Genomic DNA, 26,490 nt, shown 5'->3' with positions numbered 1-26,490 from the left:
TTCATCGAGCGGTGTAGTGAGCATTTTGTATCCTCAGGCGATTCACAGAATTGTATAAAATTGGGCAAAGCCAATGGAAAATCACCAATTTTTCTACCAAAATGCTGGCTTGACGCCAACTTTTTGGTTTCAAAAAGTGGTAATAGGAGAAATTGCATAACAAATTGGTCCTTTTTCTCCTGAGTGCGCCAATACCCCATATACGGGCAAAAACTACTTCTGAGGCACAGTGCAAAGCTCAGAAGGAAAGAAGCACCATATCATACTGCATATTTTTCTGTTACGGTTTCCAGGTGGAACGACTCACTGGAGGAGCCCCTGAAGTGCCAGAACAGCAGAACCCCCAATAAGTGGCTGCATTTTATTAACTATACTTCTCAATGAATTCATCTAGGGGTGCAGTGAGCATATTGACACCACATCTGCCTCACAGAATTTTATACCATAGGGCGGTGAAGAACAGACAATTACATTTTTACCAGAAAAATATATTTTTCCTCCCCAGATTTTACATTTTGACATGGGGAAATGGATAAAAATGGCACACAAATTTGTCACACAATTTCTGCTGAATGTGGCAATACCCCATATGTGGCTGTACAGTACTATTTAGCCACACGGCAAGACTCGTAAGGGAATAAGCGCTATCTGACTCTCGGTAAACAAATTATTGTAGAGTAGTTTGCGGACTCCAAATAGAGCCACTAAGTGCCAGAAGACAAAAATTTCCCCCTCAAGTGATCCCATTTTGCAAATAACACTTCTCTGGGAATTTATCCAAAGGTCTACAAAGGATTTTCTGGTTGTTTTCCAGAAACAAGCAGCAACCGATGTTGTTAAGTGAAAATGGCAAATTTGCCATTGTAGAACCCGTTCATTGTAGTACCCAGTAGTACATTGTAGTTCCCCGTACATTGTACCCAGCCCATGCTTCTGGAGACATGGACACAGTAAATAAAGTGGGCTCCCATCGCTTAAAAAAATGCCAAAATATGAATGCTAAATGTGGTTTAGTCACACTCTGGGGCTCAGAAGCAATGGCATATGGATTTGGGAACTTAAAATTCACTGGATTTTTTTTTGGGTGGGCGAGGTGTCATCGTGCCTTTTCAGAAACTTTGTGCTATCAGTAATGTGGAAACCCTCTATATTTCCATTGACAGATGACAGACCTGAGTGAGGAATTGCTTTTTTGTGGATTGAGTTGAAGCTTTTATTGGGAACATTTTACATGACATTTAGGATCACATGTATCTGGCACTCTACGTTGAGCACTTACATAGGGGTTTCCATCTAAATCTCCGAGTGTTGTGACAGATGAAACCCCCGATGGATCCCTTCACAATAATGAGGCTGCAGAATTACTCTGGACTCCATCTGGTCTTTCTTCAGCGGTGTCCTTCTCTTCAGAGGTGCACAAAACTGTGGTAGACCGTGATTTTATTCACGATTAAAAAGACCAACAGCATCGGATCACAGGCCAGACGACGTCCGCAATGTCTTACCTTATATAATGGTTTTTGATCATCGGTTGTTGTTTGTGTCAACTTCCAGGCATGGATTGGGACACGCGTGAGGCATCTTGGCGGGCGCAATCATCTAGTATTTTTCTACCATCAGAAAATAATACTCCAAATTCTGATTTTTCACGTGTTACCTCTGAGTTAACCACAGCACATAAACAAGGCATCAAACTATGGTGGAATATCAGGACGCTGGAAGTGTACTTTAAATCTAATATTATACCATGTGGTCTTAAGGTCTCTATTTCCCTATTATTTATGTTTGTGTGTGTAGCCCATTCACTACTTCCATCTATCCCCCACCCCCTGAAGATAGATGGGCCATCATTGTAAATACATCATTGTAAATACACACCTGTACTTTGTATCTCCCCCACCTCAATGTAGATTGTAAGCTCTCAACAGCAGGGTCGTCTTATTTTGCTTTAATTATTGTATTGTTAACATTGTTAATTATGACTGTTGTTTGAAACTGTTAAACTGTAAAGCGCTGTGGAATATGTTGGCGCTATATAAATAAAGATTATTATTATTATTACCCAGCATGGGAACCGACGCCTAGTTTTCGGTCAACATTGAAGAAAGGCCTTTTTAAATGCTCTACTATTCTCATTACCATGCTTCTTGAGCATGACAGAGAATTACTTGCTGATATTAAATCTAACAACAAATCTTTGGAATCCAAGATTTCCAAATTTGATGAGACCAAATTGTTACAACCATTTAAGACTAAACTGAAGGATACACTTGATAAATATGAGAATGATGTCATTTCGTGCAAGAAATCAAAATTTCAAAGAGACAAAAAGGACTTTGATAGTAAGCAGGCATTTGCTTGGAAACATCATGGCAACCAACGTGGTGCATCACGGATACAGTCAACGCATATGGATGTGCAGGCCCAGACACGGGAGGATAACCAGACCTCGAGTGATTTTTTTTTATCCTCAGCAGAGAGCGACCCCGATACAGAACTAGAAGAGGGGGCAAGCAATCGGGATTTTTTCACAAGATACACAAGAAACAGAGGACGGAGACCAACACATCATCGGTACCAGAAACAACATCACAAATAAGTCTGGGTTACATTTGTACATCTTCTACCATGGACCCACAGGTACCAACTGATGATTTACAAATTATAAATCTATCTGACCACCATCTTTCACCTGATGAGGCTCAGGTACACAATAAAGCGTTGACTTTTTCTCCAATGCAGCCCTTGGACAAATTTACAATTGTTAAAGATCCGTTTCTTTTTTGTAGGAAACTGGTTCTCCAGGTCCTGCACAGAAAACCAAATATCATCGACAACATGGATGAGACAGATAGATAGGTGTTCCGGGCTGGCCATCGGGCAGTTCTGGCAAATGCCAGAAGGGCTGGTGCAAGTAGTGAGCCGCAGCGCGCCAACTCACCCTTCCCCCCCAGCGCCGCCGCATTCAACTATACCGGCATCTATGACGATGGTACAGTTGAATACAGCGATGGAGGAGAGAGCATCACCTGACGCTCCCTCTCCCATCATTCCCCGCTGTGCCTCTGACACTGCGGGTGCGCGTGCACTCACTGTGTCCCAGGCAGTGCAGCCGCAGCTGCTAAGACAGGAGCAGGGAGCAACGCGGGCACGAGGTGATGAGTGTGGGGTTTTTTTCACTGGACTGTGGGGCCATTCTAGGGGGGAGGAGAGATGTGGGCTCTGCTGTATACTATGTGGGCTGTGCTATATACTACTGTGTGGGCTCTGCTGTATACTACTGTGTGGGCTGTGCTATATACTACAATGTGGGTTTTGCTTTATACTACTGTGTGGGCTGTGCTATATACTACTATGTGGGCTCTGCTGTATACTACTGTGTGGGCTGTGCTATATACTACTATGTGGGCTCTGCTGTATACTACTGTGTGGGCAGTGCTGTATACTACTGTGTGGGCAGTGCTGTATACTACTGTGTGGGCTGTGCTATATACTACTATGTGGGCTGTGCTGAATACTACGTGGGCTGTGCTGTATATTATGTGGGCTGTGCTGTATACTGCTACGTGGGCTGTGCTGTATACTGCTACGTGGGCTGTGTTATCTGCTATGCGGGTTGTGCTATATACTATGGGAGGTATATTGGAGCGGCCCCCAGATGCAGGGCAGCGGGGTACTCGGTACCGGGTCTCTCGGTTCTGAGGATGTCACGGTGGCCCGACCCGGTCCGTGGCCCTGCTAAGGGGCGCCCAATTAAAGATGTAGGTGGTGGTGTAGGTTGCAGTAAATGACAAGGCTTCGGCATCCACAATCCAGAGCACTGCTAACGGGGCTCGCTGAGACCGGCCGGTCCGAAGGCACATCCAGAGTTCCCTTTGCAGGTGGAAATCAGTAGCCTACCTACTAGCGCCTGGGTGTTGTAGTACTTCCCTGCTGAGCACCACGGGATAGTCCTCACAACTGTTGTGTATGTTTCTGTTCTCTCTCTCCGTCCCCCAGATGATATGGATAGGACGCACCCGTATGACGGGGTAGGCCTGGAGTTATTTTATAGGGACCCTAGAGACGCCCCTCTCCCACAATTGCCTCCGTTGTCTTCATTAGGTGAAAAAGGTGAGACAGCCAACCTAAAGTTAACTGCCCTGCCGTAGTTTAAAGTAATGCGTGGAGTCTATTACTTCCTCGGCGTTCCGGCCGCCGGCTACGCGCCTCAGAAGGATGTTGCCGATCTCGGGGCACGACTCCTTCTGGTTCTATCGCCTTTGTGCTGTGATCTCGTTTCTCACTTCTCCACAATATCCTTCGCTTCATGTCCTTTCTTAGGATGCTGCCGCAATGAGGTGCAGGCATGGCTCCGTAACGATCTGTCTTTTTGCTAGGCCACTGTCAGGATCCCACCCCTGACAGGGACCCCCCTGAATCTTCCCAAGTAACGCTCTCCTCTCACTAGATGTTACCTGGGCAAAACTCAGTCAGCTTCTCTCTAACTCCCTATCCAACCCCCAGTTTTACCAGAGTGTGAGGAGTGGCCTAATACGTAGAACCTTTTGCTCCCTCTGGTGGCCAGAGTGTGAAGTGTAATGTGTGACTGTGATACCTGGTCAGGTGAACTCTTTTAGTGCAATCAGACGTACCATCACTCCCCTTAGCGGCAGAGCGACGTTACTGCAACGACCAGGTCTCTGGGGCGCTGCATATATTATATTCTATGGGGGAGGCCGTGTTGCATACTATGTGGCTGTGTTATATACTATTGTGGGTGTAATATATTCTATGGGGGACGCTGTGTTATATACTATGGGGGCTGTATTATATCCTATGGGGTGGCTGCATTATACTCTGGGGTGGTTGCACTATACTCTGGGGTGGCTGCATTATATTCTGTAGGGTGGTGGCTGCATTATACTATATGTGGGCTGCATTATACTGTATTGAGGACTATGGGGAATACGTTATACTATATGAAGAACTATGGGGTGCATTATACTTTGGGAAGTGAATTGTACCACCTGGATGACTATGGCGGTGCATTATACTATATGGAGCACTATGAGGAGTGTATTATGCTATATGGAGGACTGAGCAGTGTATTTTAATATATGGAGGACTATAGGGAGTGTATTATACTATATGGAGGACTGTGGTGCACATTATAATATATGGAGGACTATGGGGTGTATTTTACTAAACAAGTAAAATGCTGCATATTCAGATTGCTTTTGCTGGAACAAAAATAATTGTTCTCAGCAGCAAATCGCCGTTGTAAACTGTAGATGTGCTGCTGATAACATGATACTGTATTGTGATCTATTAGTGATCGTTCTGTTCCATCATTATTCCTCAGCTGGTGGAAAGAGGCCGGGAAACAAGTGTTGAGCAACTTCAGTATTGTCTATCAAACTCATTTAGCAGCCTGAACTCAGCGCATGTAAATACAACCGAAATGCTTCTGTGTGATGTGCAATATGTTAGCATTTGGGGCCCCATTTTAAACTTTGCCAAGGCGTAGGGCCCCACTTTGCCTAAAACCGGCCCTGCCTACAAGTGTACAAAGATATTATACAGTCACCATGTGACAAGTGGGCCTGTGTGACTTCAAATGCCAGGGCTGAATTTTAGTCCCGGCCCTGGTTCCAGGACTTGGTTGAGCTATTACAAGAGAACAAAGTTGATTCAGGTAAGTAATGATTCCCACATTCCAAAAAATCAACTGCAGTCCCCCCTTTATCCTTAGTTCCAGCCATAAATTTTTTTTTAGCTGGTTAAGCAAGACATATAAAGACTAGTGTTGAGCGATACTGTCCGATACTTGAAAGTATCGGTATCGGATAGTATCGGCCGATACCCGAAAAGTATCGGATATCGCCGATACCGATACCCGATACCAATACAAGTCAATGTGACACCAAGTATCGGAAGGTATCCTGATGGTTCCCAGGGTCTGAAGGAGAGGAAACTCCCCTTCAGGCCCTGGGATCCATATTAATGTGTAAAATAAAGAATAAAAATAAAAAATATTGATATACTCACCCTCTGACGCGCCCTGGTTGTAACCGCCAGCCTCCGTTCATAAGAATGAGCGCTTGAAAGTCCTTAGATGACGTCGCGGCCTGTGATTGGTCGCGGAGCGGTCACGTGACCGCCACGCGACCAATCACAAGCCGCGACGTCATCTAAGGTCTTTCAAGCGCTTGAAAGACCTTAGATGACGTCACGGCTTGTGATTGGTCGCGTTGCGGTCACGTGACAGTTTCGACCCATTCCACACTTGTAAGGGTGTTACAACAAGTCAATTTCTCAGGATCAGGAGAAATTGTATGCTTAATGGGGATTTTCAAGATAGAGCACACAAACTCACTACCAGGTTCCAGAAACATGGATATCCAAAGAAAATTACTTTAGTAGCTTTTCAGAGAGTTAACAAGAAGACCAAGGTCTCCCTTCTGATGACTCGTCCAAAAACCAAAGATAGTCAGGTGCGGTTCATCACTGACTACAATGGGCAGTGGGCACAGGTCTATGGGATTTTGCAAAAACATTGGGATGTTCTTACCTTGGACTCACAGACTAATGACATCATGAGTGGTAGACCGTTCCTCATGGTAAGGAGGGCCCCTAACCTTAGGGATACCCTTATGAAAAGTCATTACCAGAGACCCACTATTAAACTGAAGCGAGGCATTATTTTGTGGTCTTTTCCATGTGGGGAATGCAGTATATGCCCACATATGCATCCTACAAGTGATGTTTTCATTAATCCCATGGATGCCAAGACCTTTCGGCTTATCTACATGGGTATCCTTACACATCTGACCACTCTTCTTTGCTGGGGTGTCTTTGTATATGGAATGGATTCTAAATAAATGTATATTGTAGCTAATTGTGTGGTTCCCTTTTTTTCTTTGATCTCATTGTAATATTTTTTTTTCTCATTTTGTATCCTTTTTTATATTTATTATTTATTTTTATTTTTTTCAAAAAACTTTTTTTTTTCCATTTTTTTCATTTCATTTCCCTTTTCAGTCCTTCATATTATATTATTTTTGTGTTGGTCTGAATTCCATTCATCCTGTCTTCATTTCTTTTGTACTATCTATCATTTTTTCATACTCACGTTTTCTGCTGTCTGCCCGGGTGGGCGGGCACTGGCACACAGCTAGTTAAACGCTTTACTTTGAGCTCACGGGAGCCACGCCTATGCTATTAACATACATTCTTCAATAGCCCCATGTATGGTTTCATACATGCGCACTGGTTATCCATCGGCCGGTGACATCTGCCCCGCCCCTCTTGCTTCATGTCATCTCATTCCCTTTACATGATTTTTATTTCCTTCCTATTTGCATACCGCATCAGTGAGTAATTAAATGCATTACATAAGACAGACGCCGCCACACAAGCAACACTTCTCTGACGAAGCTGCGCCAGACTCAGCGAGTGGTTCACTCACCACTCTGTGTATGTTGAACACTGGCTGTAACCTCGCCCCTGGCAGTGACTGACAACAGATCAGCCTCAGAGCCTGTACTATCATGTCCTCTCTCTGTCTAAAACTGAATAGGTCAAAAACTGGACTCCTTGTGTTTCCGCCTTTTACTAACCCTCCCAGACCCAATATTGCCATTTTCGTGTGTGGTGCTACCATAACTCCCCAGTAGCAAGTCCGCTGTCTTAGAGTTATATTTGACCCAGAATTTTCCTTCACTCCCTACATCCTCACATATGTCACCTACACATCAAAACATCTCTTGAACTTCAATTTTTCCTACATTTGACTCTGTAAAAACTCTTACTGTTCCTCTTATTCATTCTCATCTGGATTATTGCAGTTTTCTACTAATAGGTCTCCCTCTTACTAAACCCTCCCTTCTTCAATCCATCCTACCTGTGCCCTCTGTTCCCCTAACACCTAAGACTAATTGACTCAATAATCCAAACCTGTCACCGGTACATGTAGCATTATGTGAATACCCTATTTATTATATTGATTGCTGGACCAAACAATACAACAACTTTTAATGATTTACCTTTCGTGTATCCCCTATTTATTCAAAGATTGTAAGCTTGCGAGCAGGGCCCTCACTCGTCTTGGTATCTATTGATATTATGTGTTACTCTGTAATGTCTTTATAGCCCGTTCATACACACTCTGAAATGTAAAGCTCTGCGTAATATGTTGGCGCTATAGAAATAAAAATTATTATTATTTTGCCCCAGCATAGTAAATTCAGTAATATTACAGTACAACAATAATACACGATTACGCAATTTTTTTTAAAATTTGCTTAGAATTCCTCATTATGACTACTGAGGAGCCAGTATGTTCGAAAAAGGATTGCCAAACATAAATTCAGTACGAATATGGCATATTTGGATTCATGATCGGAAACACAAGCAAAATTTTATAAAATTGGAAAAATAAGTGCAGGAAAATATTTGCGTTGCCACTAAAGTATTCTCAGCGCTTTGGCAACGAAAATGGTGGTGTATCATGAGCGTGGAGCACATGTTTAATTAGGGTAGGGGGTTTGCAGAGCTCAGGGTCATGGCGTGCTTATAAACTGTAATTTTTTTTTCTAACTTTATGTGTGCTCATTGCGGCTAGCCAATCAGGGTGCAGGAGGAAACATTCACAATGTCCTGACACAACGGCTTGTGCCATTGGCTGCTGAAATAACATGTCCCTCTCTATATAAAGAGCGGACATCTTGTTTTAGTGCTGTTTTAGTGCAATTTTGACACTGCAGCAGTGCAGAGAGGCTGCTCCTGATGCTGGCAGTGTTAGCAGCTAGATTTTAGGTAGTTAGCTAGTCGCTTGCTTCTTAGTCAGATAGTTTAGCTAGGCAGTGCCCTGTGTGGCTGTGAAATCGACCTTCCAGTATTTTTTTTTGCCATTTCTGAGTTCAATAGACAATGACGGCAGGGCACATGTTATACAAGTGTGTTGTGCACTGCTTCTATTGTGCTCCATGCACTAGTATACTAATCTAAGTCTTATTTTTTCACTTGCTAAATGTGAGACAGCATGTCATATCCCACCTTGTCATTTAGTGGTGTGGTGACATTGTTCTGTGATTTGAGCTGTGGTGCATGAAAAAATATTTTTTGGGCAGTTGCTACCGTGACTCACAATGCTATATCTCACCTTATTACTTCGTGGCAGTGAAATTCCACAGTCTGCATAGATCATGCACATGAAAAAAAATATTTATTTCTGTTGGTAAACATGACAAAGCCAGCCGTACCCCACGTTGTATTTTTGTGGCGGTGATATGAAGCTGACTGCAGACCTCACGCACTTTTAAAAAAAATAAATAAAAAATGTCTGCAGCTAAATGTGATATAGCCCACCATATCCTACATTGTAATTTTGAAGCGGTGAAAATGTGTGTACAGAGCTGTTGCACATAAAAGAAAAACAATTTTGGATTTTGCAAACGTGATACATAGTAACATAGTTATTAAGGTTGAAGGAAGACTTTAAGTCCATCTAGTTCAGCCCATAGCCTAACCTAACATGCCCTAACATGTTGATCCAGAGGAAGGCAAAAAAAAACCATGTGGCAAAGAGTAACTCCACCATGGGGAAAAAAAATCCTTCCCGACTCCACATACGGCAATCAGACTAGTTCCCTGGATCAACGCCCTATCAAGGAATCTAGTATATATACCCTGTAACATTATACTTTTCAAGAAAGGCATCCAGTCCCCTCTTAAATTTAAGTAATGAATCACTCATTACAACATCATACGGCAGGCCAAATCCGATTTTGAAACTGTTTGGAGCATATATTCTAGCTTATACAGGCGTCACCCACACTAAAATAAAATGTGTTGAGTTACCAACATTGTACAGTAGGGGACATCTCACTGTTCATAATCCAAACCGAACGTTGAAATAGTTGCTCATCTCTAGCTATGACCTTTCAGTAAATATTTGTCAATGTGGTCATTACCATGACTGTTGTGTCTGAGTATACATAATGACTGTGCTTGAAATGTGTTGGGGGTGGTCACCAACACAGTCTAATATTTATTAGGGTGTCCACATGCCAGCCAACATTTATTTAATGCTCATAGGTAGCTATCTGATAGGAAGATTAGCTGATTAGTAAGTAGAATGTTGTCACTAACAGATAAAGAGATTATTTGTAAGATAAATTGACTCTAGATAGCAGAGGTAATCAGGTCTCTTGCAAATCGACCATTATATTAACATAAACCAGCACTTGCTTTTTCTTGGCACCCGATCCATATATTCTTTGGCAGAAAGTCTCACATGGCCTCTTTCGCGAACAGTTTCAGAAAAATTCTTCCCGCTATCCCAGAGCTATATATTTTAGAGAAAGCACTGCTGGCAGGCACAGCAGAAACATCATTATTAAACTTGGAACCTGTCCTATAGAGCAGCTCCTGTCTAACAGGGCATTCAGTGTCTAGTTCAGCAATCACTTCCCAACCCACAGGCACACATTCCAGCCAAGGAAACAGAAACTTGAGAGACTACTACAAACCTCACACAAGCAGTGTTCTGTGAACCTTGTGCCCCAGCCTTATTAACTAAATATGCTTGTAGAACTCTGACCATTCCAGTATGTTATTCTCCTATACATTAGCCCAATATACAGTATATGTGTGTGGGCTAGTCCACAAAAATTGTGCATCAATGTATGTATTACTCTGGATATATGAGACCTATAGAGCTGGTTTCACTTCACCTCTTATCCTCTTCATTAATGCTTTTATGTCCTGTTTTTCTTTACGTGTGACACCCAAGAAAACATCTGCACTAGCATTAATGAAACTCATTTTGTATAATCAAGAGGTAAACTCTAAATCATAAATGAAGCCTTAACATGCACATTTTTATCTATATCATCTTTAGTTTATCACTGATTTATAAACCCATCTACGCGGTAATTTTCTGTAATTACAGGTACTAGCATAGCTGTTATTTTATCATTTATAATGTACAACCCCCTTACAGGTCAATAAATTAAAAACCCAGAAATGTTAAGTGACAAAACTGACCCGAGAAAATAGCACAAAATTGACATGACCCAATCATCTGTGATATATTATTGTAGATAAACACCATGCACACTTCATATGAACAAAGCCTTATAGGTATTTAATAGTCACTTCGAGACTTCTAAACTGATTGGAGAATCTGCAATTTATTCTGGATGGACAGTGTGTACAATTCTTGGTCTTTGTCATTGTATCTACATTCTTATGCTGCCCGGTGCAAACTAAAGCACTTTTCGCATAGCCACAAGGGAATAAAGATGTTAGTCCCAAGGTTGATGACATGGTTATCTCACAGAATGATAAACTGAGTTAGGAATGCTTCTTCCAATTATCGAAAACCAGCAAATGCGCTCTTCTTCTTATCTCAAGGAACAAGTGGAAGGGACATGCATGGCCTTGTAACCGTGCACAAAAGCTGTGCAAATAATTTATACCACATTCAGCAAATATTACAGATAAACTCCAGAAAGAAAAAAACCCTCTTTTTATTCACATAACAGTGGCTGCAATGAGTTAAATTCCTTTACTACTTGGTGCTTAGCAATATAGATTTGAAATAATTGGACTGGCTCTACTGTGGAGTAGAACCACTAATAGTGCTTGTTTTCCACTGTATATCTTCTTTTGAAGTTGGATAATCTGTCAATAAATCAATGTTCATATCACATAGGTTCTTGGCATGTGTATTATTCCCCATTGCTGTACTTCTATCTTGTACTCCTGTCTACAGAACATAGCGTATGAAAAATTTGAGCAGACATGCAGAATACATGTCTTCTTGACCGTCTTGCAAAACTGGGGCAGTAAGTTTCATACATATTCTGGTATTGTAAAATTTGGCCATACATTGTCGAGGAGGGGAGTCTGTAAAACAGGGAAATAAAATAATCTCAATTGAAATAAAAGAAGGAACTCATTTCTGCAGACTCGATGATCATTGGCTGAATATGTTATCCTCCCTGTTGAATTTACCAATTTTTCAAAGTGGTAGGATAAGGAAAATACTTGGCTGGGTTTGGAAAATACCAGGAGTCAACCAATCATCTAGTAATAGTGCATCAGGAAGTACTGTACGAAGAAAAAAAATAGAGGCATACAGATTGAGACTCTATGTCTAAGTGGCAAATAATACATAATCCAATAACTGAATGGAACGAAAAGTCATTAGTTCATTATGATTGGTGTTCTCTGGAGAGTCAAGAATGACTTTTACTAGACATATGTGAAAGTCCTCTTGTGACATTTTATGACCACCTGGGTCTTGCGGTTTGGGGAGAAGGATTGCAAATTTCCTCTCATTTCCCAGTATTGTGTGTTAGGTTTCGAGTTCCCGCCTCTGCACAGGGGGAATCTCAAGCCATCTCCACTGCAGTCTCCCATCCTTCTCCAGCCGCAGTGGAGCCTGCTCAGCGGAGACGTCGGTCCCAGCATCTGACTCAGGCAGATACTCTGCGCCTGGTTACTGCTGTTCTTCCAGGTTCTGCCATTAAGACCAGTGCTGGGCAGCGGCGAGCAGACGCTTTTGGGACTAAGTCCTGCTTTTCACCTTCTGAGCATGCCCAGGGTGAGATCTCTTATTGGAGGTCGAGGGTCACATGCTTTGATACTGCAGCAAAACCCATTGGTCCTCCAGGAAGGTCCTGAAGGTGCTCAGGCTCTGTGGTAGCCTCTCATTGGTCCTTCTTGGAAGGGCATGTACCTGCTGCAGCTATAAAGGGTTCGCATGGCCGCACGGCCATGCGCTAGTATCAAATCTGTTATGTGCATGCGCCAGTGTGGTCACATTTATGTGTGTTCAGGGACTCGGCTAAAATAAGCCCCTAGAATGCCGGCACCTCCGGCGAGGAGATTGTGTGCGTGGATTTAGGGCCCTGGCTGAAATAAGCCCCTAGAATACCGGCTCCTCCGGTGAGGAGATTGTATGTTTGCGTGACCACAGACTGCCTTCAGCTCGGCAGTTAGCTGTGAACTCCTGTGGGGTTAACAGGGCACAGCGTCTTGTTTCCGTGCGACTCTGTGAAGTAACAGAGTTCGCTTAAACCGCCATATAGTGCCGTCATTTGCTAGCAGCAGGTTCCTCCTGCACGGTGGACCCCGGGCTGCAAACGCACCAATAATGACATCTATATTTACTCGGTGCGTTCCGCTAGCCCTAACATAATACTAGCGCCAGGGTCTGGCTAGCAATGTCGGACAAACAGCAATCTTTGCGGTACATCCAGCAGCTGGAGGGTAGGTTGGCGGCTCTCGAGTGCACAACCTCAGCTGTGGATATTACCGCAGTAGCTGTTCAGGCTGCTAGCGTGGCTGCAGCAGCTTTGTCCACTGCCACTCCTGTTCTGACCCTATCTCGCCTCCCGCTGCCAGAAAAATTCTTTGGAGATGGCAAATCATGTAGGGGTTTCGTGAGCCAGTGCTCTATACACCTCGAGCTCCTGGCTGCATGTTTCCCTACAGAGAGGGTAAAGGTGGGATTCATTATGTCTCTTCTGTCGGACAGGGCGTTGGAGTGGGCTACGCCGCTGTGGGAGCGTGGCGATCATGTGGTGCAGAGTGCTCCGCTGTTTCTGAGCACTCTGAAACAGGTCTTTTTAGGACCTCGAGTCACCCATGATACGGCGCTCCAACTGTTGGCATTGACTCAGGGCTCGTCCTTGGTCAGCCATTTTGCCGTCCACTTCCACACCTTAGCATCTGAGCTGGAGTGGTCGGATAAAGCCCTCATCCCTATATTTTGGAGGGGGCTGGCTGACCATGTTAAGGACGCTCTGGCCACTAGGGAGATTCCCGCCACACTGGAGGAGTTAATAGCTGTATCTACTCATATTGACCTCCGTTTTAACGCGCGGAGGTTAGAGCGAGGCCAGTGTAGGCAGAGGTTTTGGCTGGCTCCCACCTTCGCCAAACCTTTGGAATCTCTGGTCCAGGCACCCGAGTCACATGAGGCCATGGAGGTGCTACGAGCAGGACCTAAGTCCCGGACCACTCGTGCACTTAGGGTGTCATGTCGGACGCTATTCACACTAGGGCGTCCGACAGACAGCGGTAATTCCACATTTGGCCACTATACGCTCAGTGGCGCCGGCTAGACTTTATCCAGGTTGTCCGGGGTTAATCTAGCTGGTAATCGGGTTGGAGGCTGGGCCACGCCCATGGCCTTTAAATAGTAATTCTGGACTTTGGGCGTCACCGATTATAGCTTGTGTCTTGTGCCTGGTGATCTCGGTCTGGAGTGGTGGTCTAGGAGAAGAAATATCGTATCTGGTGGTGTATTATCCTGTGTCATATTTGTCCTTCCTATATTTGGATTTGTTTTGCCCTGTGCACATTATAGTATTTTCCTGTGTGTCTGCGGCGTGGTGCGTTTTTAGTTTTCCCTGTCTGTGCTTTCTGTAGGGGTTGGTTTGTGGTCTAATCACTGGGTGGCGGGTGGAGGTTTCAGCATAGGACTGAAACAGGAGTCAGGGTCAGGCCGGGTGGCCCAGACAAGCACACCATCAGTGTAAATTCTGGGAGAGGGACAGATAGGGTTTTCCCTAGTCTGAGGGATATCGCAGGGGCCCGGGTAATCAGCTGTAGTCTACCCAGTACCCGCATGACATAGGGTCTGTCATGTTTGCCGGCAGTCAGGACATTTTGCCACCAGATGTCCTCACTCAGCGGTCAGGGAAACGTCAGCGTCTAGTGGTAGTAGGTGGAGGTTCACTAGACACGGCGACGTTTGCCTCCAAATTGTCCTTTAAGGGGACAATTACCATTGGCCCATCCACTCATTCGGTAGAGCTTTGCGTGGACTCTGGGGCGGAGGGCAATTTTATGTCTTCTGCCTTCGCCAAACGACACGCAATACCTCTGGTGATGCTCGCCCAACCAGTGACCGTACGAGTGGTGAATGGGTTGACACTGCCCTAAGGCTAGGGTCACATTGCGTTAGGGCAATCCGTTAAGCGCATAGCGCTAGAGGATTGCGCTAATGCAGCGCCCCAGAGTCCTGGTCGTTGCAGTAACGTCGCTCTGCCGCTAAGGGGAGTGATGTTACGTCTGATTGCACTAAAGGAGTTCACCTGATCAGGTAACACTCACATTACACTTCACACTCCGGCCACCAGGGGGAGTGGTTCTATCTAGTAGGCCACTCCTCACACTCTGGTAAAACTGTGGGTTGGACAGGAAGACAGGGAGAAGTAACTGGGAAGAGCTAGTGAGAGGACCTGTCAGGGATGGGATCCTGGCAGACTCCTAAGAATAGCACAAACCAGTGAGCAACGGAGACACAGCAAAGAAGTGATAGAACCAGAAGGAGTCGTGCTGTAAGATCGAGGCAACATCCTTCTGAGGGGCAACAGTCGGTGGCCGGAACGCCGAGCAAGTAAGAGACTACAAGTATTACTTCAAACCACGGCCGGACAGCCAATTATAGGTTGGCTGTCTCACTAAAACACCTAAGCAGACAACGGAGGCAGCTGTGGGAGAGGGGCAACTCTAGAGTCCCGGAAGAACTCCAGGCCTACCCCGTCATACGGGTGCGTCCTAGCCATATCATCTGGGGGACGGAGAGAACGAGCATCAGAGACAGACAGAAGCAGTTGTGAGGACTATCCCAGGGTGCTCAGCAGGGAAGGACTACAACACACAGGCGCTAGAAGGTAGACGCTGATTCCCACCTGTGAAGGGGACTCCTGATGTGCCTTCGGACCGGCCGGTCTCAGACAGCCCGGTTAACAGTGCCCTGGATTGGACACCTGAAGCCTTCAGTAAAGAGGTAAAGACACTGCAACCTGGTGTCCTCGTTATTAACTGCGACCGGCACTACACCGCACCATAACATCATCTTATACCATCCACATCTATTACTGTACGCCCCTCAGCAGGGTCACGGACCGGGTCTAGCCACCGTGACAACCCCAGAGCAGAGACTCAGAGGCCCGGTACCGGGTACCCCTCGGCCCTGCGGCAGTGGGGGCGCTACACTAACGCAATGCTTCTCTAGGGTCCGCGTTCGGCGTCCCCGCTAGCGCAGATCCCCGATCTGCACTAGCGAGGAACGGACCTCGGGCGCGCCGCGGACGCTGCAAGCAGCGTCCGAGGTCCGTCAATCAAATGACGGCACATCGCTAGAGCACGCCCAATGTGGGCGGGCGCTATCGACGCGTTCACCATTACAGGCTATGGCGGCGTTAACGGACTACGTTAACACCGCGTTATGCCGCGGTGTAACGTAGTCCGTTAAACGCGGTCACATAACGCAATGTGACCCTAGCCTAACAGATTACACACCAGACCATCCCATTTACTCTATCCATGTCGCCATCTCATCAGGAGATAATATCTCTGCTTGTCATTCCTGAGGGAATTGATGAGGTCCTCTTAGGGATACCTTGGCTACAGTACCACTCTCCTTATATTGAGTGGTCCACAGGCAGGATTTTGGGATGGAGTGAAACTTGTGGAGGGAGATGTCAGAGGGAATGCGTTCAGGTTGCTACTACAGAGGTACCCGCAGATCTCTCCTCTCTCCCCAAGCAATATTGGCCCTATGCGAACGTGTTCTCCAAAAGGGCTGCGGAGACTCTTCCGCCTCACCGCCCCTATAACTGTCCTATTGACCTCTTGACTGGTGCTGAGCCTCCCCGGGGACGAGTCTACCCATTGTCTCTCCCAGAGACGGAGGCAATGTCTCAGTACATTCAGGAGAATCTGGCAAGGGGATTCATTAGGAAGTTTATGTCACCTGCAGGGGCTGGTTTCTTCTTCGTGCAGAAGAACGGAGAATTACGTCCATGCATAGATTACAGGGGTCTTAACGCCATCACAGTTAAGAACAAGTACCGTATTTTCCGGCGTATAAGACGACTGGGCGTATAAGACGACCCCCCAACTTTACCAGTTAAAATATAAAATCTTCTTAAAAGTCGGGGGTCTTCTTATACACCCTATGTCGTCTTATAGGGCCGGTGAATATGTGCCTTTTGGGGGGGGGGGGAGTGATCCTGATGACGAGGGGGCGTCTCACAGGAAAGTGAGTATCCCCCATTACCTTATCGTAGCGGTGCAGCGTGGGGGTCTCAGTGCTGGGAGTGGCGGCGGCGGCTGCTGTGCTCTGGTGCGGCGGCTGCTGTGCTCTGGTGCGGCGGCTCCTCTTCTGTGTGGGGCCTCTGTGCTGTGCGGTGGCGGTGGCGGTGGCGGCGGCATATCTTTATCCAGTTGGGGCTCCTCCGGCATCTCCTTAGCCCTGGAGGCCCCGCCGCAACTCCATGAGTGCAATGCAGCGGCCATTTTCCCGGAGGCAGCTCAATAGGTGCGATGCGGTGGCCTCCGGGAAAATGGCCGCTGCTCAGATTCAGATCTCGTCCCGAAATCTCGGGACACGAGATCTGAATCTGAGCAGCGGCCATTTTCCCGGAGGCCACCACATTGCACCGATGGAGTTGCGGCGGGGCCTCCAGGGCTAAGGAGATGCCGGAGGAGCCCCAACTGGATAAAGATACGCCGCTGCCGCCGCCACCTCACAGCACAGAGGCCCCACACAGAAGAGGAGCCGCCGCACCAGAACACAGCAGCTGCCGCCGCTCCCAGCACTGACACCCCCACGCTGCACCGCTAGGATAAGGTAATGGGGATTACTCACTTTCCTGTGAGACGCCCCCTCGTCATCAGGATCACTCCCCCTCCCCACCCACCATATACACCGGCGTACAAGTCGATTCCCGGCGTATAAGACGACCCCCGACTTTTAAGAAGATTTTCGGGGGTTAAAAAGTCGTCTTATACGCCGGAAAATACGGTACCCTCTGTCCCTGATATCTGAGCTTTTTGACAGGCTTCGGGGAGCAAGACTGTTTACTAAACTAGATCTGCGGGGTGTTTACAACCTGATTCGCATCCGTGAGGGGGACAAATGGAAGACGGCTTTTAGCCCCAGGGATGGGCACTATGAATATCTGGTGATGCCCTTTGGGCTTTGTAATGCCCCCGCCGTTTTCCAAGACTTTGTAAACGATATCTTCCGGGATATGCTCTCCACCTCGGTTGTAGTCTACCTGGATGATATTCTCATCTACTCTCCAGATATAGACTCCCACTGGAGAGATGTGTGCAAAATCTTCAACCGCCTACGGGCAAATTCTCTCTATGCCAAGTTGGAGAAGTGTGTGTTTGAGCAGGAGTCTTTGCCTTTCCTGGGCTATATCATCTTGGCCCAAGTATTGGCTATGGATCCTGCCAAGCTACAGGCTGTGATAGACTGGCAAGAACCCCAGTCTCTCAAAGCGGTGCAGCGCTTTATGGGGTTCATTAATTACTATTGCCAGTTCATTCCCCACTTCTCAACTTTGGTAGCTCCTTTGGTTGCCTTCACCAAAAAGGGAGCAAATCCCAAGTTGAGGTCGGAAGAGGTCTCCAAGGCCTTCCTCTCTATTAAGTCCCACTTTGCTAGGGCTCCCATTCTACATCGCCCCGATGTAGATAAACCTTTCATAATGGAGGTGCATGCCTCATCTGTCGGTGCTGGAGCAGTCCTATTCCAAAAGGATGCTCAAGGTCGGAAACATCCCTGCTTCTTTTTCTCTTAGACCTTCACACCGGCAGAGAGGAATTATTCCATCGGGGACAGGGAGTTGCTAGCTATGAAGTTGGCCTTCTTGGAGTGGAGACATCTCTTGGAGGGGGCTCCTTTTCCCTTCCAAGTTTTCACCGACCACAAGAACTTGGTCTATATTCAGACTGCCCAGCGGCTAAATTCTCGCCAGGCCAGATGGTCCCGGTTCTTCTCCCGGTTCCATTTCACCCTCCATTTTCTCTCCGGGGAGAAGAAAATTTGTGCCGATGCTCTCTCCCGCTCCGTAGTGTCATCAGCGGAGGAGGAGGAACTTCGGCTTATTGTCCCTTCTGAGTCTGAGGACCGTGGCTCCGGTTTCGCTAGAGTCTGTGCCCCCAGTTAAGACTTTCGTGCCAGCAAATTTGCAACCGGAGGTTCTCTCTTGGGCTCACTCGTCCAGGGTGGGTGGACACTTTGGGACCAAAAGGACATCTGAGCTTCTGGCGAGGACGTACTGGTGGCCGCATATGGCCCGTGACGTCAGAGACTATATTCGGGCGTGTGTCTCCTGCGCCAAAAATAAGTCTCCTCGACAATGGCCAGCTGGCTTACTTTATCCCATGCCGGTGGCAGACAGGCCCTGGGAGATGGTCGGGATGGACTTTGTGGTGGGCTTACCCAAGTCCCGTGGCTGCACCATTATTTGGGTGATCACCGACCATTTTTCCAAAATGGTGAATTTTTTGGTGCCTCTTCCACGGTTACCTTCTGCACAGGCTCTGGCAGCGTTGTTTATTAAACATGTCTTTCGCCTACACGGTATGCCGGACAAAATTGTCAGTGAGTTGAATCTCTCTTCAGCATATCATCCCGAGACGAATGGGTTGGTAGAGAGGGCCAACCAGACTGGTCACATATCTGTGACATTTTGTTTCTGCTAGGCAGGATGACTGGGCATACTTGCTACCATGGGCGGAGTTTGCGCTTAACAACGCCGTAGCCGACTCCACTAGTCAGACTCCATTCCTCCTTAATTACGGTCAGCATCCGCGAGTTCCTGTGCCTATGCCCGTGTCTTCTGCCGACTCAAGGGTGGCAGACTGGGCTGTGGAGGCACGGGACATTTGGGACCGCACTCAGGATGCCATCCGGGCCTCCAAGGAGAGAATGAGGTCCTCCGCCGATGCACATCGGTGCCCCGCTCCGATCTTTGCTCCTGGCGACTTAGTGTGGCTCTCCGCCCGTAACATCAGGTTGCGAGTTGAGTCCACTAACTTTGCACCTCGCTACTTGGGTCCCTTCAAGGTCCTCGAACAGGTTAACCCTGTGGTCTACCATCTGGCCCTTCCTCCACGCCTGGGTATCATGACACCTTTCATGTGTACCTCTTAAAGCCCGTATACATGTCCCAGTTTTCTGAGTCATCTGCCGGGACATCAGGTTCATCTTCGGATGATTACGAGGTGAACGCTATCTTGGGGTGCAAGGTGGTACGTGGGGTTATGGCCCAGAGGACAGGTCCTGGGAGCCTGCTGAGCATATTCGAGCTCGTAGCTCATTGCTGCATTCGAACGTAGCGAGGTCCAAGGAGGGGGCCCTAGAAGGGGGGGTAATGTTAGGTGTCAAGTTCCCGCCTCTGCACAGGGGGAATCTTGATCCATCTCCACTGTGGTCTCCCGTCCTTCTCCAGCCGCAGTGGAGCCTGCTCAGTGGAGACGTCGGTCTCAGCATCTGACTCAGGCAGATACTCTGCGCCTGGTTACTGCTGTTCTTCCAGCCCTAACATTGTGTAGGAACGTTTTTAAATCCAGCAGTGGCCCTTAAATAGTGTATGGAACCATGGTGTTCAACTCTGTTCACTGGTTTTATCTGACCAGTCATGAGACTCATGACATAAGATTTGTGTGGTGGCTGGATGCTGGGTTTCAGACTCCTACTGATCTTTATCTGATATTGATGACTTACCCTATCATCTTTTTGCTCATAATGCCAAGTGAAGCCAAAGGACTACTATTTGTTTGCATGGAACAGAGAAGATAGTCAGCTTATTAAACAGTTTTCCTAAACTGAAATAGCTTGAGTTCTGGAACATGGGCATTCTATTGTTGATGAAGAGGAGAAATTATCTAGCAAACCTGTGCCTCCAATATCCATTAAAGGAGAAGGATTCAGAGAGTTCACTTTTCTTGAGGCTTGGTGTTTCTAGTTGGTAATTAAGGCTCTGAAATAACCATCCCTACAATGAAGGAGCAGGGTTCTACTAGTTGTCCTGAGGGTCTTATTATGGCACCAGATGAAGCATGTGGCAATGAGGTTGGCACCTACCCCCTCTCTGGATTTTAGGTATACAGTACCATTTATACTGTTCCATTGGCTTAAGTATTTCTGGTGCCTGAACATGCTGGCTGAATGAGAGAAGTGAAGAGAAGACCTATGTCAGAGGTGGGTTCCTTGGTTCTGCAAATTAGGCTACATTAAATCATCAATGTCTTTATATTTTGTCTAGGTTCATGTCCATAATGCTCGTGAAAGGTTGAACTGGATTTAGGATATTTACCTATCCAAGTAAAAAAAATGCAAAAATATGTTTGTTCATTATAAAACAATAGCTAATGTAGTGTTCATATGCGCTCCTTGCCTTCATGTTATAGTTTGTATGGACACCGTGAGTAGAGAGCCAGTGTCAAATCAAGTCTGTCCATTTGACAGAGAGACAGGCATGAAAAATTATATTCCCTGAATCCTCAGGAAATGATGCTGTTGTCAGCAAAAATAAACTGGTATAATTATAATAGAGATAGATGACCCTTCCATATTCTTAGTAGGCATATTAGACACCTGTCTGGTAGCTTCACTGCCCCACACTGTTGACAACAGTAAGGCTACGTTCACACGATCAGGATTTCCATCCTTTTTTTTTCCTGCCCGTTTTTGGAAAACGGCAGCTAAATTCCGCAGTGAATTTGAGCTGCGTTTTCTGATCCTTTTTCTTCGGCGTTTTCCACTGCGGGTTTCCAATAGCAGTTTCCTATTGGAGCTGCTGGAAAACCGGTGCGGAATACGCTGAAAGAATTGACATGCTACTTCTTTTTTCCGCTGGAAAATCCGCGCGGATTTTCCAGCGGAAAAACGGATCGTTAGCACAGCGGTTTTGGTTTTCCATTGGGTTACATTGTACTGTAACCAACATGGAAAACTGATCCGGATCCGCAGCTGAAAATCCGCTACGGATCCGGATCAAAATCCGGATCGTGTGAACGTAGCCTTAAACATTTCTTGCAATCTTCTGTTTCCGATAGCATAGCAGGTAAATAATGAAATGCAATTCCTCGTCTCCTAAGATCAGTGTCATTATGATTGTGTGCACTGTCTTTAAATGATCTACTTTCCTCCACGAGCTAATGAGGAAATTGGAGTTTTCTGTCTGTTGTAAATCATGCATAATGAATTTTCAGTAGCTGAATAAGAGATTAATTTAAGCCTGCAAATGTTGATCGTGACTATTTTCTCCTGGCGTTACCAGACTCGTTTAACAATTTGGAGGCAGGTGGCCAGTGTGGTCACAGTCCATTAACTTATCATCCTCTAAAATGTCACATAATCAATTACTGGAGAACATACAGGATGTCTTAAAGACAAGTGGAGCCTAGTGATAAATACAAATTCTTTATCTTTTACAACTACATGAATATGATAATTTCTAAACACTTACTGTAAATATCATCACAAAGTAATACCAAATCATATCTGGTATTATTATACCAGTGAAAGATATTAAAGGGAATCTGTCAGAAGTATCAACCCTCTTAAACCATCTATATGGGCATGCACATCATAGCAACCTGAAAAAATGTTAACTTGATAACTGCGATCTGAAGTTTTATTTCCGAGAAATCCATCTTTTATTTCATATGTAAATGAGCTGTTAAGATTTATGGGCAGGACACATCTCTCTGAGAATCTGCCTCCAGCTCTTCTAATAAATGAAATATGGTGTTACCAGTGTGAGACATGTAATGACTGTCAGTCTGCTCTCCTGATCTACATGTCTCACACTGGTAATGCCCACTTTTTATTTAAAATAAGCTACAGTAGGAGGCATATTTTCTAAGAGATCTATGTTCTGCCCATATATCTGAATAACTCATTTACATATTAAAGGGAACCTGTCACCTGAATTTGGCGGGAACAGTTTTGGGTCATATGGGTGGGGTTTTTGGGTGTTTGATTCACCCTTTCCTTACCCGCTGGCTGCATGCTGGCCGCAATATTGGATTGAAGTTCATTCTCTGTCCTCCGGAGTACACGCCTGCGCAAGGCAATATTGGAAAGGGTGAATCAAACACCCAAAAACCCCGCCCATATGACCCCAAACTGGTCCCGCCAAATTCAGGTGACAGGTTCCCTTTAAGAAAAATGTGTGTATTTCTCTGGAATAAGACATCGGATGGAAGATATCAAGGTATAATTTTACTTAGCTTTCGGCTTCGGCAGATTGATCCTACTGACAGATTTCCGTTAATACTCATAATGTGTCTAGGACAGCTGTTAATCCATGTAAAATGTAGGAGTTACATCATAGGCACTATCATTATCTAATAGGCCATAGGTAGTTCATAGTGTATCACAATGTTCTTAACAGGCTAAGAGGGATTCAGTTGTTGAATTATTCCTTTGACAACAACAGCTCGTTCCCGTATGCAAATAGACTCATGACTGCTTGCGACTTGGGTAAAATGGCCACAGCAGCCTTTTCTTAAATTATAATATAACAAAACCCAAAGGGGCCACAACATTGGCGACTCCACAACAATAAACATTTTTAAATACCTAAAGGCTAATAAGCCTAGGCCAGAGGCAAACACCACATCCTAGATAACATTCCCTGGATGCACAACACCAGCCCAGGGAGTAAGGTATTAACACCACATGGTTAATACCTCTAACTATTCAGGCCCTATGCCACCAGTTATATTGAGATATAACCAAAGTCATTATCCCCTCAATAGTCCCTTCATGCAAAAAGACACGACACTTAACGAATCTCTGACCCAGACCTTTTCTCCACCACTGACCCGACCGTGTGACATCCTACACAGGCTGGTCCCACCACACGTCAGAAGCTTGTTTACTGCTGTCCCAGAATCCCTATATCCATATGTCCATGCCAAGTGCATCAAGATGGATATCATCAAGCCTCAAATACTCTCTTGACAAAGTCTGCAAGTCTCCATTTTTGGTCACCAAATGAGCCAAAACCTTGTTCAATTTAAGTACTGACTTTTTTAGACTATACACTGGTCTCGTATACCTCCAAGAAGTCAGTGCTACAATATCAGTTGACACTACTATTATTCCCGGATAAGATGACTACAATTGCCACAAATTTTTATGTTGCATATTCATTTTTTGAAGGATCTGACACCAATTTTTTTTTACCATAATGACAAAGCCATTTTTTTTTTATTTGGACCAGCATCATTTTATGTGGTTATAAGCCTGGAACACTTCAATGGATCCCACTGATTCTGAGATTGTTTTCTCATGACTTATTGTACTTCATGAGAGTGGTAACATTTCTTCGATATGACTTGGTGCTAGGGCTAGCGGAACGCACCGAGTAAATAGAGATGTTTTTATTGATATTGGTGTGTTAGCAGCCCGGGGTCCACCATGCAGGAGTACCTGCTGCTAGCAAACGGCGGCACTATATGGTGGTATGGACTAACTCAGTTAATTCACCGAGTAGCTGTGAAAGCAAAGCACTGTGCCCTGTTAGCCTGTGCCTCTGTGATGTCTAACTGCCCAAACAGAGAGCAGTCAGTGGTCACGCATGCACACAAAACTCCTCGCCGGGGGTGCCAGCATTCTAGGGGCTTATTTCAGCCAGGTCCCTGAATACATACAAACACAAACTCCTCGCCGGAGGTGCCAGCGTTCTAGGGGCTTATTTCAGCCGGGTCCCTGAACACACTGTCACGTGACGACACTGGCGCAAAGCACATAACAAAGAACAATACTAGCGAGCCTTAAATAGTTGCAGCACGTACAGGACCTTCCTAGAAGGACCAATGAGAGGCTGCCACAGAGCATGAGCACCTACAGGACCTTCCTGAAGGACCAATGGCCTAGCTGCAGTATCTGATCATGTGACCCTCGATCTCCACTGAGAGATCTTACTCTGGGCATGCTCAGAACGAGAAAAGCAGGACTTAGTCCCAGAAGCATCTGCTCCCCACTGCCCAGCACTGACTTCAATGGCAGAAGCAGGAAAAGCAGCAGTAACTCTTTGTACAGAGTCAGACTGAGAGAGACACTGGGACTGATGTCTCCGCTGAGCAGGCTCCACAGCGGCAGGAGAAGAATGGGAGACCGCAGCAGAGGTGGCCTGAGATTCCCCCTGTGCAGAGGCGGGAACTTGACCCCTAACACTTGGTTTGTTTATGAAAATATTGAAAATTTGGCGAAAAATTGAAAATGTTGCCAATTTCAAACTTTAATTCTTATGTCCTTAAATCAGAGAGGTATGTCACACAAAATAGTCAATAAATAACATTTCCCACATGTCAACTTAACAGCACAAATTTTTTTTTAGTTAGGAAGTTATGAGGGTTAAAATTCAACCAGCGACTTCTCATTTTTACAACAAAATTTACAAAACCATTTTTTTAGGGACCACATCACATTTAAAGTGACCTTGGGGGGCCTATATGGCAGAAAATACCCATAAGTGACACCATTCTAAAATCTGCACCCCGAAGATACTCTAAACCACATTCAAGAAGTTTATTAACCCTTATGATGCTTCACAGGAGCTAAACCAATGTGGAAAGAAAAAATTAACATTTAACTTTTTTTCACAAAAATTTTACTTTAGCTCCAAGTTTGTTATTTTCCCAAATGTAACAGGAGAAAATGGACACTAAAATTTGTTGTGCAATATCCCCTTAGTATGCTGATACCCCATATGTGGGGAAAATACACTGTTTGGGCGCACGGCAGGGCTCGGAAGGGAAGGAGCGCCGTTTGACTTTTTGAACGCAAAAGAGAGTGGATGCCATGTCACATTTGGAGAGCAGCTGATGTGCCTAAACAGTGGAAAACCCTCACAAGTGACCCCATTTTGGAAACTAGACCCCTTAGGGAACTTATCTAGATGTGACATGAGCATAGGTGCTTCACAGAAGTTTATATCGTAGAGCTGTGAAAATAAAAGAATCACATTCTGCCAACAAATATGTACTTTTAGCCCATTTGTTTTATTTTCACAAAGGTAACAGGACAAAATGAACTCCAAAATTTGTTGTAAATTTTCTACTGCGTATGCCACTACCCAAAATGTGGAGGAATACTACTATTTGAGCGTACGGCAAGGCTCGGAAGGAAGGAGTGATGTTTTGGAACGCAGACTTTGATGGAATGGTCTGCGGTGTCATTTCATGTTTGGAGAGCCCCTGATGTGCCTAAACAGTGAAAAAATCCCACAAGTGACCCCATTTTGGAATCCTCAAGGATTTTATCCAGAGGTACAGTAAGCATTTTGAATCCACAGGCGCTACACAGAAGTCTATAACATTATGTTTAGTGATAAGCGAATTTGTTCAGAAAACGATAGCAAAACATAAATTCAGCACATTCGGACACATGATCAGAAACACGAGCAAAATGTAATAAAATCGGAAAAAAATTGGTAACATTTGGTAAAAAGTGCGGGAAAATATTTCCGTTGCTACAAAAGTAGTTTTTGCACTTTAGCAAAGATAATGGTGGTGTATCATGAGCGCTTGGGAAGTGTTTGATGAAGGGAGGGGGTTTGCAGAGCTCAGAGTATTTTTTTTACCTAACTTTATGTGTGCACATTGAGGCTAGCCAATCAGGGCACAGAAAACCACAATGTCCTGACACAACAGCTTGTGTCGTTG

Source organism: Ranitomeya variabilis, chromosome 2 (genome assembly GCF_051348905.1).
Source record: "Ranitomeya variabilis isolate aRanVar5 chromosome 2, aRanVar5.hap1, whole genome shotgun sequence".
Classification (NCBI taxonomy): Eukaryota; Metazoa; Chordata; class Amphibia; order Anura; family Dendrobatidae; genus Ranitomeya; species Ranitomeya variabilis.
This window is presented reverse-complemented; position numbering follows the sequence as displayed.